Source organism: Hylobates moloch, unplaced genomic scaffold (assembly GCF_009828535.3).
Source record: "Hylobates moloch isolate HMO894 unplaced genomic scaffold, HMol_V3 SCAFFOLD_1, whole genome shotgun sequence".
Lineage (NCBI taxonomy): Eukaryota > Metazoa > Chordata > Mammalia > Primates > Hylobatidae > Hylobates > Hylobates moloch.
The window spans coordinates 112,764,728-112,780,300 of record NW_026652276.1 but is presented as its reverse complement, the minus strand read 5'-3'; the positions used below and the strand labels follow the sequence as shown (position 1 = coordinate 112,780,300).

Genomic DNA, 15,573 nt, shown 5'->3' with positions numbered 1-15,573 from the left:
CAGAGACCAAGCCCCCACGCCCTCCAGGACCCCCTATCTGGTGAGGCCATCCTCCGCAATCATGAGCAGCACTGAGGTGCTTCCGACCAGGGGTCACTGCCCCAGCCGGTGAGAGGCCCTGCAGTGGGGACTGGAGATGTGCGACGCAGCCTCCCAGAGCCTGCATCCTCTTGCCCAAGGAGGCTGCACACCCTCACTCAGGGCTGTGAGGGGGAATGAGGGCAGCTCACAGGCTAAGGGGCCCCTGAAGGCAGTTTTTGTCGACAGGTGATTTAGGAGCCTGGAGGAAGCAGGTTAGGGTGTGTGTGTGTGTGTGTGTGTGTGTGTGTGTGTGTGAGAGAGAGAGAGAGAGAGAGAGATGGAATTCTCCCATGCCAGGACATCTGTGTGTCTCAGTAGAGTAGGAGTGAACAGCAGCATCCCTGCAGAGGAGCAGCATGTGGACAGAGTCACAGGCTGGTTGGATCACAACAAATCCTTGTGGGTCAAGGAGAGCGGGTTCCGTGGTCAGCTGCGGTCTGGGTTTTGTGTTTGCCTTTTCCTGCTGTTCCAATAAGCCAGGGCACTGGGGCCAGATTGCCCTCAGCCATGGCCAAGTATTCCCTGACAAGCTGGGGAGGATGAACTCCCTTCCCAACACGGGGACATAGAAGATCAGAGCAGCCTGCCCAGTGGGGATCTGAGCTCAGAGAGGGGAAGCCACTGTCTCAGAGTCACAGAGCAGGTCAGTGGCAGGGCCCATGTCCCTGACCCCCAAGCTCTATTTCTTTGAGAAAATATTCCACCCAAGAGCATGAGAGTTCTCTGAGCATGGACTCCCTGGCAGGTGAGGTCATTTTACCTGTTAATCAGTTTTCATCCTCATTGTGTGTGTGGTTTGTATCAAAGTCCTCATTGTAAGGCAGAAAACAGGCTCAGTGATGGGGCAAAGGCTGGTGCAAGGCTACAGAGCCCAGAAGTGGCTGAGATGAAACAAGAACCAGCAGGCTTCCTTCACCGTTGCTCTGCTCCATCTGGAGGTTGGACAATTTGCCTGTGTGCCAACAGCCACAAGCCTTTGTTGGCTCAGGGTAGATGTGAAAAGCTGGAAACCATAAAGCTTTCAGCCCCACTCATTTCTGCAGGGGCAGGTGGCTGTGCTTGGCATGGGCTCCCCATTGCTCAAAATAGAGCCTCCTCTTCCTGCTGGTGGTCCCAGAAATGAGTCATAGGTGGGTGAGGTTGGAGCCAGGCCTGGGCAGGATGATGTCTTCTGGGCTAGGCTGAAGACTCAAGCCTTGCAGCTGGACAAATTACGACTTTGGTTCTGCCTCAGTCACTCCGAGGCTGGACAACTCTGGCCATATCTCTCTGTAAGCTGTGGTTTCCTTACCTTTAAAATGGAGACAATGGCACCTCTCTCCCAGAGTAGCCACTGGGGCTTAATAAGGCCTCAGCATGAGAAGATGGTGTATTTGTGAGTTTTCCTTGGTCTATGGTGACCTTCTTGTGGGTAAGGACCAAGTATCACTTGGCTCAGGACCCAGGCAGGCACAGCACAGCCAGAACCAGAAGGGCCTAGGCCTGGGTATGATTAGAATCCAGGCATCTGGCCCAGTTTTTCTGGCTCTGTCTCCTTCCCCGTCTTTTCCAAACTGGTCCAAGGATCAGATCTGCCATGCCGCCCAGACATCATGGTGGCCCTGTCTGAAGAAGCAGCCTCAGAATTTCTCTGGTGCCAGCTGGATGACTGAGAGAGAAAAACTGGTCACCAATTTCTGCTTCAAGTGGGTAGGGAAGAAAGCTACCACTTGCAGCTACTTATTATGTATCACCAGCCGGCACTTTTCCTATTTAGTGGTCACCTCAGCTAAGTCATAAGACACAGAAAGGAGTGCCTCGCCCCAGGTTCACAGCTGATAAGTGGGGTGTGGGAGAGGAGGTGCTGAAATCCACATTTATCTAAACCTTTCAGACTCATGCATTTCTCTATTTTTACCACATTGTCTCCTCCTTGGTGACAGCCTGGGCTGCTGCTCCTGCCTCTCACTGGCCTCTCTGCCTCCAAGCTGCCTGTGCCTTAGGAAGCTCCATGTTGTGCTTTCAAACCAGCAGCCCAATCCATCCCTCACCTACTTGGTGCCTTTCAGTGACTCTCATCCTCAGAAAATGACTCTGGCTCCTAGGTGTCCACACATTTGTGGCCCTGAGCATGCTGACAAAAATAAAACTGCATGCCTCCTTTCCTTCCAGCGAAAAGAAATCACTGGATATTGCAACAACATTTAAACTTATCAATCATTTAGGAGAAATCAGAGTATCCTCTTTCATAGATAAAAAACAGTATTCAACACTAAAAAGAAAGACAACAATTCTCTTAAATGCTGCCACACTTGGAAAAACAATGGAAAGTAAACACTGGAATCAGCTAGACCTGCCAGAGTTGCTGAGGGAGGATTAAATGAGTTATTATGTAATTTGCTTAGCAACAGCGCTTGGCTCACAGTGCTCAGTAGTATCAGCTATTCTTGTTTTTATCGTAAATAGAAGAGAAGCTAGGAATGAATCCATGACCTTAGATGGGCATCCTCTGTCTTCCCCAGGACAGGGGTTCAGTGTCATTTTCAAGGAACCTAATGAAGCAGCCTTGTTCTTCTGGGGTGATAACCGAGATTTGTTGCCTAATGGTCATAAAAAACTAGGATGTGAACACACAAGAGTGAGGTTAAAAGCAGAAGTTTAATAGGTGGAAGAAAGAGAAAAGCTCCCTCTGCTGCAGAGAGAGGGGTCCCAAATGGGCTGCAGGATCCACAGTGAAATGCAGGGGATTTTATAGATGCCTGACGAGGGGGGCGGTGTTTGATTTACATAGGGCACGAAAGATTGGTTGGACCAGGTATGTCATTTGCATGGAGCATGAAAAATTGGTTAGAGGTATGTCATTTGCATGGATCATGGAAAATTTGCATAGGAGGCAAATTTGTGTCCATCCCCACCCTAATCTTGTATTATGTAAGTGGGTCTTAAGTGGGTCTTCTTCCTGAGCTGCATCATATTGCCCATTCCTTTACATGTAGTAACAACAACAACAAAAATTGAGCCTCTATGTTGGACATGCCTGGCCCGCAGGTAGCCCTTCTCTATTGGTACAGCTGCTGGCATTCACCCTTCCAAGCTTCCAGCTTGCTTATCTATGTTTGCAGCTCCATCTTTCAGGCTGATGTTTGTTAGTAAAAAAAAAATAAAAAAACTATTTGTCTTCCTTTTGCTAAAGGGAAGCTCTGCCAAGTACTCTTTTATGTTCACTATCTGTCAAATAATTTTTTTCTACTTTCTGTATCATTAAGACTCATCACTCAGAGACAACAAAACACTGTGACATTTTGATATAACCCTTTCCAAAAGTGTACATTTTTCACAACTTTGAGCATGCATCGCATACCATTTTTTCACTGAACACAATCTCTCATGAACATCTTTCCATGACTTAAAAGAAGCTGTGTGCCAGAACAGTCCATCATGTTCTGTTTTCTTTCAGTAAATAGAAATCTTTAGAGATGGATCATTTTCCTTACAAGTAGATACCAAGTAAGAGAAGCAGGCTTTAAAGCAGAGAATAGCAGCTCATGTATGCTAATTATTTGCTTACTTATCTGGCTCCCCTATTGATGGCATCTTGAGGGCCGGTATGAACACGTCATACAGTCTCCAAGCAAACCACAGTAAGCCCACCATAAATAGATGTTGTGGCCAGCATGGGAGGTGCAATGGTGAGTTGCTCTCTTTCTTCCCTCCTGTCCCCCTCCCCTCCTCTCCCCCTCCCCTCCCCTCCCCTCCCCTCCCCTCCCCTTCCCTTCCCTTCCCTTCCCTTCCTCTCTCACAAAACTTAGTCACAGAGAGAGGACAGCAGGGAACATGGTGAGGTGCTGACGATTCTGGTCCACTGGATCCCACCATCCCTAGGACACTAAATACCGTCCTAGTCACCACCCAGCAGGTTACCACCGCATCATTTCCTGCATGTTCCAAAATGAATAAAGGTAATTAAGCATAAGTGCAAATAAAAAGTCATTTCTCATGTTTTTAGTCTAAACTGTCACAGTTTAGTTTACTATTTTAAGTTCTTTTCGTGCTAAAACATTTGTTTTTGTTTATTTATTTATTTGAGACGTAGCCTTGCTCTGTCGCCCAGGCTGGAGTGCAGTGGTGCAATCTGGGCTCACTGCAACCTCCATCTCCCGGGTTCAATTAATTCTCCTGCCTCAGCCTCTAGAGTAGCTGAAACTACAGGCGCGTGCCACTACACTTGGCTACTTTTTGTATTTTTAGAAGAGACAGGGTTTCACCGTGTTTGCCAGGCTGGTCTCACACTTCTGACCTCAAGTGGTGCACCAGCCTCGGCCTCCCAAAGTGCCGGGATTACAGGCATGAGCCTCCATGTCCGGCCAATCATTTGTTTTTTTAAAGTGGCAGCCATAGGTCCTGTCCGTCTGGATATATTTTGAACTTTTGTATGTTAAATATAACACTAAAAAACTTTATTATGTTTTAGGTAATCTAAGATTGGTGTACACAAACAAAGTTACAGATTACTGTAGGGTTCAGGAAATGATGTATATAATATGACATTTATATCTTTAGTTTCTTATGTATAAATCTTCCTTTAGAAAAGATTGGCTTCTTTAAAAAATGTCTCCAAAAATTTAGGCTTATTTTATAAAATGGCACAACAGTAAAAAAAAAAAATAATTTTTACCTTTCTAAAAAAGTAAAATACTCTTTTGCCATTTCATAAAACAAGCCTGAATTTGTCATACTATATAAATACTAGTACTCAAATCAAATACCAACTATTTTAATCAAAATTATTTAGACAGTCTATTTATATAATTTTATGATTTTTGACTACAGTGATAGGCATTCACAAATCTTTCATAAATCAAGCATATTAGTATTAGGTTTTATGTAGTAGTTATACATGAAAGACTGGGCCGGGCACAGTGGCTCACGCTTGTTTAATCCCAGCATTTTGGGAGGCTGAGGCGGATGGATCACGAGGTCAGGAGTTCAAGACCAGCCTGGCCAACATAGTAAAACCCCATCTCTACTAAAAATACAAAAAAAAAAATTAGCTGGGTGTGGCAGCATATACCTGTAATCTCAGCTACTCAGGAGGCTGAGGCAGGAGAATCACTTGAACCCAGGAGGCAGAGGTTGCAGTGAGCCCAAATCGTGCCACTGCACTCCAGCCTGGGTGACAGAGCGAGACTCCATCTCAAGAAAAAAAAAAATTCGAAGACCTTTTCAAAATGGAGATTTTTAATTAATAATTTGGTGCTTTCAAATACACCAAAGTCTTGTGTTAATCACAGTAAGTCTGGGGATAGTGAATTAATTTTATTTTTTTATGATGTGTTCAAAAATGTTTAGTTTAACCTAATATTGATTGATGATGAGTAAACACATTGAGTTTTTTCAAATTTCATAGGTCTATTAAATTGTCAAAGATATTTTTAATCAAAAAATTGTCTTTCAATATTGTTTCAGGGATTTAGATCTAGTTGAATCCGCTCAACCTGTTAATCAGTGTCATGTGCCAGATTCCAATTCACTAACAGTGTGCCTGTATGACTTTTCTTTCCATAGTCTTTGAATTAAATTTTTATTACTTATTTGAATGTTACATAAGACAGCTCATACATTTCAAACGAAACCACAAGGTAAAATGAGTTCTGGCTTAGTATAAAAAAGCTGTTGGCAACTCAGTATTACATATACGGATGGATGTGGCTCAACAAGAATTTAGACAAAAATATTGAACTATAATGTGTTGCCATGATTTAGTCTCTAATAAGGTTATAAATAAATCCATATTTCAGCACATATATCCAGTTGTGTTCAAATACCTCTAAAATTGGTATATCAAGAATTCTTAGGCTACTGAGAAAACAGATTCTGCTATTACCCAAGAAATCAACTGGAAGGCATTTTTATAACCTTACACCACATAAGGAAAAATTGAAAGGTAGTACTAATAAATGCAAACTACATCACCTAGAAAATGGTAATCTAGAATGTCACTGTCAATATTTAAGAATTTGAAATTTTAGTATGAAAAATTTGGTAAAATAAAGCTTTTATTTTCTTTTTTCTTTTTTTTTTTTTTTTTAGATGGAGTCTTGCTCTATCACCCAGGCCGGAGTGCAATGGCATGATCTCGGCTCACTGCAACCTCCGCCTCCCAGATTCAAGCAATTCTCCTGCCTCAGCCTCCTAAGTAGCTGGGATATACAGGTGCACACCACCATGCCCAGCTAATTTTTGTATTTTTAGTAGAAATGGGGTTTCACCATGTTGGTCAGGTTGGTCTCAAACTCCTGACCTTGTGACCCACCCGCCTCAGCCTCCCAAAGTGCTGGGATTACAGGAATGAGACACTGCACCCGGCCTCTTTTTTTTTTGAGACAGAGTTTCGTTCTTGTTGCCCAGGCTGGAGTGCAATGGCGCAATCTTGGCTCACTGCAACCTCCGCCTCCCCAGTTCAAGTGATTCTCCAGTCATAGCCTCCTGACTAGCTGGGATTACAGGCGCATGCCACCATGCCTGGCTAATTTTTGTATTTTTAGTAGACACAGGGTCTCATCATGTTGGTCAGGCCTGTCTGGAACTACTGACCTCAGGTGATCTGCCTGCCTCGGCCTCCCACAGTGCTGAGATCACAGGTGTGAGCCACAGCGCCCGGCCAAAATAAAGCTTTTCATAAGTTTTGTGGAGCTTAAAATCAGCATAAAGGGGGAAAATATCTTAAAAATGAAAACAAATCCTACACCAAAAAAAAAATGTATCCAATGCATACATATCAATCTTTATGTGGGAGCGTCTAAAGCAAAACATTTGGTGAACTTTATACAATTATTTTGAACATGTTGGCATACTGATAAAATCATTTTTATTTAATTTGAGTGAAACATGTCCACATCTCAAAAATGCAGTTTTGTATTATGAATAATAAATGTAAAGTCTTTATCCTCAAGAGGATCCTGATTCTCAACCAAACATATATGGCAATGCTTTCCTCTGGTTCCTCCAAACTGAGGCCTCATGAAGGCTCAAATACGGAGTGAGAGGGACCCAGCAACAGACAATGTAAGACAAGAAGGAAGAGGTAGGATGGTCAGCTCTAAGGCTCAGGAATTGCCTGGGGAAGGCCAATGTAATGACGTCAACTATGAAGCTTACTGGGTAAAAATAAACATCAAAAGCTGAAAACTCCATGGGTTGACTTTGGTGGGAAGGAGACTCTAGAATCATAAACAGTTGTACCAAAAGGACTGAGTCAGAATGACATTTATCTAAGGATTAAGGCAAAGGTTTACAAGCACATAAGTATTTGTTCCAACTCTTACTACAGTAGCAATATTCTTTTCTGTAATGTCAGCTACCCCAAGCAAGGGATGTCATAAACAAACTCAGACAAGTGCCTAAGTATTCAGTACCTCTAAGAGTGGTATATTAAGAATTCTTAGGCTACTGAGAAAACAGATTCTGCTATTACCCAAGAAATCAACTGGAAGGCATTTTTATAACCTTACACCACAAAAGGAAAAGTTGAAAGGCAGTATTAATAAATGCAAACTACATCACCTAGAAAATGGTAATCAAGAATGTCACTGTCGGCCGGGCGCGGTGGCTCACGCCTGTAATCCCAGCACTTTGGGAGGCCGAGGCGGGCGGATCACGAGGTCAGGAGATTGAGACCATCCTGGCTAACACAGTGAAACCCTGTCTCTACTAAAAATACAAAAAAATTTAGCCGGGCGTGGTGGCGGGCGCCTGTAGTCCCAGCTACTCGGGAGGCTGAGGCAGGAGAATGGCGTGAACCCCGGGGGGTGGAGCCTGCAGTGAGCCGAGATCGTGCCACTGCGCTCCAGCCTGGGCAACAGCGAGACTCTGTCTCAAAAAAAAAAAATAAATAAAGAATGTCACTGTCAATATTTAAGAATTTGAACTTTCAGTATGAAAAATTTGGTAAAATAAAGCTTTTCTTTTCTTTTTTCTTTTTTTTTTTTGAGATGGAGTCTCACTCTGTCACCAATAATTGCTTACATATGTTGTAGGCAATTATTTTCTAAATTCAACAAAGTTGCAATAAACTCGTTTCATGTATAAATCTCACTGAAAGGCACTATCCAGTAGCTATTTCCCTCAGTCTTTTCTGGAATTTTCTATCAGTTGATTCAAAACCAACCTTATTTGAATCCTAGCAATTTCTAAAGCTCCAAAGGTAATAACAAAAAGAGAGTAGAAAAGAAGCCAACTTACCCCAAACACTAAATGTCTAATATATTTGGTTTCGCAAATGAACTAAAAACCACACAAACTAAAAAACAGTGGGTTTAAAACTCAGCCTAAATTCAATGGTAGCAGTCAAATCTATATGCAAAAATTAGCAAAGACACAATACAGAAACCCAGTCTGTTATTCCTGGAAAAATATTAAAATTCTTATTTTGGCATTTTTCAGAAATAATAAATACATTAAATATGACAAAATATACCCAGTCAAGTATAAGAAAATCTTTGAAATATAAATGATTTTATTCTTATTCTTATTCTTAAATATTTACTATAATATATTTAGAAGAGCTTTTCAGTGAAAAATGCTTATAGCTACTATGTATAAATTAAAACAGCCCTTGGAAAAATAGTATCTTTTATTAATAATGTAGATTGCAGCTCCAAGGATGTAAATCTGGGCTTATAGCTCATGACCCAAATCAATCTCAGATGAAGACATGTAACAATCATAAGTTATAGTATTAAATTAAAATGCTTCTAGAAATAAAAATAAAAAGAGTTAAAAGCAAATGAAAAAAAGGGGAAGTGGATTCCTCACAATTACTCCTAAGGTATGGAATCAAACTAAGTGTTAATTAACAGGTGAATAAATATAGAAAATGTGGTATATTTACACAACAGAATGCTATTGAGCCCTTCAAAAGAAGCAACTCTTGTTATTTGCAACAACATTAATGAACCTGGAGGACATTATGCTAAGTAAAATAAGTCAGCACAAAAACTATAGAAGCAGAGAGTAGAATGATGATTGCCTGAGGCTGGGGGTGGAGGAGATGTGGGTCAAAAGTAATGGGTCTTCCCCGTGTCTCTTACCTTAACATAAAATTTATTCTTCTCTCAGTTTTGATTCACCAGGGAATGGAATTATATGCTGAGGAGTCAAAACTGAAGGAATTATATATTTGTTAAAGCAATGCAGGTGGTATATTGAAATTTCAGAGGCTTAGAAAAATAATACATTTTCTGCTCACATCACTATCCCCTGTGTTTTTTTTCGTTTTTTTTCTTTTTTTGTTTTGTTTTGTTTTGTTTTTTGTTTTGTTCAGGTTAAGAGGACTTCATGATCTTACAGGAATCATATTATTTTTCATCTACTATCTGCATTCTTCTTTTTCTTCAATGAATAAATTTAAAAAGAGATGCAGAGAAGACACATTTGCTTCTTATCCACATATCACTTTCACTCACTATTAGTCAATGTTGGTAGAGCTGAGAATAGCAGTTTCCTGGTAGAACAACCACTTCTCAGCAGTATAGAAATCACTGAAAGAAAAGTGTGTCTCTCATAAAAAGCTAATGTTTTTGTTTGTTTGTTTGTTTGTTTTCAGACAGAGTCTTGTTCTGTCGCCCAGACTGGAGTGCAGTGGCGCAATCTCAACTCACTGCAAGCTCTGCCTCCCATTTCACGCCATTCTCCTGCCTCAGCCTCCCGAGTAGCTGGGACTACAGGCGCCCGCCACCACACCCAGCTAATTTTTTGTATTTTTAGTAGAGACGGGGTTTCACTGTGCTGGCCAGCATGGTCTCGATCTCCTGAGCTCATGATCCACCTGCCTCGGCCTCCCAAAGTGCTGGGATTACAGGCATAAGCCACCGCGCCCAGCCAAAAAGCTAATGTGTTTTAAGCACAATAAGCATATGCATCAATAGTAAAATGCTTCTGGTAAAATAAAGGTTCATTTTGTTGATTTCTTTTTTTTTTTTTTTTGAGACAGAGTTCAGTCTGGAGTGCAGTGGCACGGTCTCTGCTCACTGCAAGCTCTGCCTCCTGGGTTCACGCCAGACTCCTGTCTCAGTCTCCCGTCTCAGCCTCCTGAGTAGCTGGGACTACAGGCACCTGCCACCATGCCCGGCTAATTTTTTGAATTTTTTAGTAGAGACAGGGTTTCACCGTGTTAGCCAGGATGGTCTCGATCTCCTGACCTCGTAATCCTCCCGCCTCGGCCTCCCAAAGTGCTGGGATTACAGGCGTGAGCCACCGCGCCTGGCCTCATTTTGTTGATTTCTATTGAGCTCAGGCAATATTTCACCAAAAGGCTGGCATATATTTAGCTAAAAAAGGGATATTGTTTGAAATAAGAATATTGTGAATAAACTTATTCTGTCAATAGAATAACATTATGACTTCATACAAGTCTTACCTGTAGTTGTACATCAAATGCCACTTTTATTAAAAATTGTATTTTATATAAGTATTCAATTTCTATCACCTTTCTTCTCTATTTCAACACCTTCTTCACTTCACACCAATGGAAAGCAAGCCAGCTGGTGACAGGAAAGCACTTGTTGTTAGTGCCATTTTAATGATGACAATGAAGAACACTCGTTTGAGTGTTCTTCGTTTGAGTAGTACTCGCGTGCCAAACACTGTTCATTTAACACAAAGTACTGGTTGGTTTTCTATTTTATGCTAAATTTACTGATAACATTTTTAGCTAAGAAGACTTTGTCTCATTCAGGTGTGTTTTATGGAATTTGGTTGACATTTAAGTGTCTCTGACTTTCCTGGAATATATTATAATTTTTCATAAATCCACATTGAGTACTATAAATAAACAATCTTTTACTAAAAGCCTTTCTGAGGTAGAGTAGGATACATCAAATTTTATTATAATATGGTAAAAGTGTGTTAACCATGTTCCCAGTAATCCCTCTGAACACAGCATTCTCAGTTTCCAGTATTCACATTGAGTCACTTAGGGGAAATTGGTATCTCTGTAAACAAGCAGAAGAAGCTGCCCAGTGGAGGTGCACCATATTGCGTGGAAATGCTGTCCACATGCACCTATGGGGTCCTAATTTAACTGGGCTGTCATTTGCATGGCTAGATACTTACTGAATCTGGTCATATTGTTTTTGGCAGCTAATGGCATTTGTTCCCCATCAGTTTTCTACAATTATTTGCTTTGCTGAAAAATAAATCTTTTGTTAACTTACTCTAAATTGAGAGACTAGATTTGCAATTTTCAATTTTTAAAGATGAAAGCAAAGCAGAGAAGAACAATATGTGTATATAGCATGCATTTTCCTGCCTATCAATATTCTTCTTGTATTGCCTTGGAAACCCTAGGAAGCCACCTAAAGAATTCTCCCTTCAAATTGTTTAGCCAGAATTTTAAATTTCAGAAGATCCCAAACTTAACAATTGAGCAAAGCAAAAATCTTGTCTTTGCTTCTTGTTAGTAATCTGTCATTTCAGAAAACATGGCAATTATGCCAAGCCATTGGAAAAAAAATGTGGTTTTGGTTAATTTTATCCCATTTAAAATGTTGTCTTTAATTTTTACTTTTATCATGTTAATCTGAGAGAAACTATCTACATAACTATTTATGCCTTCAGGAAATATTATGCCAGGCGAGGTGGCTCACGCCTGTAATCCCCGACACTTTGAGAGGCCAAGGTGAGTGGATCACTTGAGGTCAGGAGTCCCAGACCGGCCTTGCCAACATGGTGAAACCCCATTTCTACTAAAAACACAAGAATTAGCCAGGTGTGGTGGTGTATATCTGTAATCCCAGCTATTTGGAAGGCTGAGGCAAGAGAATTGCTTGAAACTGGGAGACAAATGTTGAAGTGGAGCCAAGATCTTGCCACTGCACTCCAGACTGGGAGATAAAATGAGACTCCATCTCAAAAAAAAAAAAGAAAAAATACTTCTATTAGGGTGTTTAAAGTTCAGTATTGTAGTACAGTATAGCGGAATTCTCTAAAATTAGCAGAAGTTCATTGTAATTTCAAGGTTTTTCTTTTTTTTGAGACAGAGTTTTGCTCTTGTTGCCCAGGCTGGAGTGCAATGGCGTGATCTTGGCTCACAGCAACCTCTGCCCCCCGGTTTCAAGTGATTCTCCTGCCTCAGCCTCTTAAGTAGCAGGGATTACAGGCATGCGCCACCAAGCCTGGCTAATTTTGTATTTTTAGTAGAGATGGGGTTTCTCCGTGTTGGTCAGGCTGGTCTCAAACTCCCAACCTCATGTGATCCGCCTGCCTCGGCCTCCCAAAGTGCTGGGATGAGCCACCACAACCCGGCCTGGTTTCAAGGGTTTTTAACTGTGAAAACAAACGATTAGGTGTGCTTTATGCTTTTTCTTTTCTCTTTTTTGTTTGTTTGTTTGTTTGTTTTGAGACTGAGTCTCGCTCTGTCACCCAGGCTGGAGTGCAGTTGTGTAATCCCGGCTCACTGCCACCTCCATTTTCAAGGCTCAAGTGATCCTCCCACCTCAGACTTGTGCCACCATGCCGGGCAATTTTTGTACTTTTAGTAGAGATGGTGTTTTGTCATGTTGCCCAGGCTGGTTTCAAACTCCTGGGCTCAAGTGATCCATCCACTTTGAACTCCCAAAATGCTAGTGGTACAGGAGATAGAAAGAAATTGTTTAGGCAGATATCGAGGGTAAAAGAGTCCCTGGCAAAGTTTCCCTTTTAACCAAAAGCAGCCTGAAAAATCGAGCAGCGAACATGGATAAGAAAACCGGAAGCTTGCACTAGTGAATGCCAGCAGCTAGCCAGCTATGTTCAACATGGAGCCTCCATCCTCCCTTTCCTCACCATGTGAACGTTAAAGAAATAGGCAACATGGCTGCTGGCCAGGCAGAGAACCCATGTGCATAATAAAAAATTAGGGTGGGGGCGGCCAGATTTTCGCACCTATGCAAATGGCACAACTAGTCCTAACCAGTTTTTTGCACCGTATACAAATGGCACACCTAATCCAATCAATCTTTCATACCCTATGTACATCAGACATTACCTTCTCAAGATCATCTATAAAACACCTTGCATTTCACCATGAAACCAGCAACCCACTTCTCCAAGGACCCTCTCTGTCACAGAGAGTTCTTTTCTCTCTTTTGCCTATAAACTTCTGCTCTGAACCTAACTCTGTGTGTGTCCATGTTCTAGTTTTCCATGCCGTGAGGATTATAGGCATGAGCCAAGGCACCAAGCTAGTATGCTTTTTTTTTTTGGAGACAGAATCTTGCTCTATCTCCCAGGCTGGAGTGCAGTGGCTCCGTCTTGGCTCATTGCAGCCTCCGCCTCCTGAGTTCAAGCGATTCTCATACCTTAGCCTCCCGAGTTGCTGGGACTACAAGCGCACACCACCACACCCGGCTAATTTTTGTATTTTTGGTAGAGACGAGGTTTCACCATGTTGGCCAGGTTGGTCTCGAACTCCTGACCTCAGGTGATCTACCTGCCTCAGCCTCCCAAAGTGCTGGGATTACAGGCATGAGCTACCGTGCCTGGCGCTGGTATGCTTTTTCATAATAACTTCAATTCTAGAAGGGTACTCACTGGTCTTTATGGAGTTTCTGTAACGGATACTGTAACCCTATGCCACCAGAATGTGCAGACATGCTGATTTTATTAGAATGAGTTCAGCCTTCATGGTAGACTATTGGTATCCCAGAGGCTGACCATTCACTGCAGCTTATTAAATGTAGCTTCATGATGCCAATGAGTCCTTTCAGCCAGGTTGCCTTTTTCTTCTCATTGATGTAGTCATGTCGTGATCTCTTTTGCTTGTCTTTTTATGCTATTCCAGATGATAGGTGATTATTTCTTCCGTGAGACCCTCTTTTCTTTTCTCTGCCATGGGATCCTCCTATGACGTGTCTCTTTCTCTTAAAAGCACTTGTAATCCCAGCACTTTGGGAGGCTGAGGCAGGCGGATCACATGAGGTTGGGAGTTCGAGACCAGCCTGACCAACGTGGAGAAACGCCGTCTCTACTAAAAATACAAAATTAGCCAGGCATGATGGCACATGCTGGTAATCTCAGCTAGTTGGGAGGCTGAGGTGGGAGAATCGCTTGAACCTGGAGGTGGAGGTTGCAGTGAGCCCAGATCGTGCGAGTGAAACTCCTTCTCAAAAAAAAAGCACTGCTGCTTCGCGCACGGTGGCTCACGCCTGTAATCCTAGCACTACTTGGGGAGGCCAAGGTGGGCAGATCACTTGAGGTCATGTATAATATTATACATAATATTATATATTATTATACATATTTTATATTATTATATACAATAATATTATTACATGAAAAATTACATACTACTCACATATTAAAATAATATTTTGAATATTAGAATATTTGAATTCTAGAATTAGAATATATAACGATGAAATTGTTACAATAAAGTCCACCTGTTTCTTCCTTTTTTTTTTTTAAGTTTGGCTACTAGAATATTTAAAATTCACATGTGGCTTACATTTTATTTCAGAGGATTGCTTCCGTTTTAAAATCTCAGGCTGCCTGCTTAAAGGACCAGAAGCTAGGAAGGTCGTAAAATCGGAAATTAAATAATGTTATTATATTTTCTCCATTTGTTAATAGCCATATAATTGTGAACCTGAAATATCTGAGACAGATCTCAGTTAATTTAGAAAGTTTATTTTGAGGCCAGGCGCGGTGGCTCACGCCTGTAATCCCAGCACTTTGGGAAGCCGAGGCGGGTGGATCACCTGAGGTCAGGAGTTCAAGACCACCCTGGCCAACATGGTGAAACCCCGTTCTTTACTAAAAATAGAAAAATTAGCCAGCTACTCTGGAGGCTGAGGCAGGAGAATCGCTTGAACCTCGGAGGTGGAAGTTGCAGTAGCAGAGATCGGATCGTGCCACTGCACTCCAGCCTGGAAGACAGAGCGAGACTCCAAAAGAGAGAGAGAGAGAAAGAAAAAGAAAGAAAGAAAACTGGAAGTGGGGAGGGGGCTTCCAGGTCCTAGGAGATAAAAGACAAATGGTTGCATTCTTCTGAGTTCCTGATTAGCCTGGGAGAAGGAGGCAATCAGATATGCAATCATCTCAGTGAGCAGAGGGGTGACTTTGAATAGAATGGAAGGCAGGTTTTCCCTAAGCAGTTCCAAGCTTGACTTTTCCCTATAGTTTAGTGATTTTGGGGCCCCAAAATTTATTTTCCTTTCACACACTATACTATTTATTAATATAAATGCATATGACCTTATACACAAGGTTAAATGCAAATACCCTGTGGGTGGGCCTGGCTCAGTTCAGGGAGAAAGCCCCCTGACTGAAAAGCCTGCAGTTTAGGTTTCATTCTATCTTCTTTCAGCCCAGCAACTGAGCACATCTTCTGTCATTCAGGGACTGAGGGGGCGGGTCCTTAAACATCCTCCAATCAGGGACGCTGGGCTGGGATCCGTCCAATCAGGCACGCAGCTGGAGCGGACAGGACGGCTTCCGGGATTTGGCGGGGCCTTTGTCTCTCGCTGCAGCCGGAGC

The 15,573-nt window shown here is 42.1% G+C and overlaps 1 long non-coding RNA gene across 1 annotated transcript; it reads left to right on the top strand.

Moving 5' to 3' along the window:
• Nucleotides 1-3,915: 3,915 nt before the first annotated feature.
• Nucleotides 3,916-10,531, top strand: LOC131384314 (uncharacterized). The gene is made up of 2 exons (XR_009215037.1): nt 3,916-4,019; nt 9,665-10,531. It is a non-coding gene; the product is annotated as an uncharacterized LOC131384314 (long non-coding RNA).
• The last annotated feature ends 5,042 nt before the right edge of the window (nt 10,532-15,573 follow it).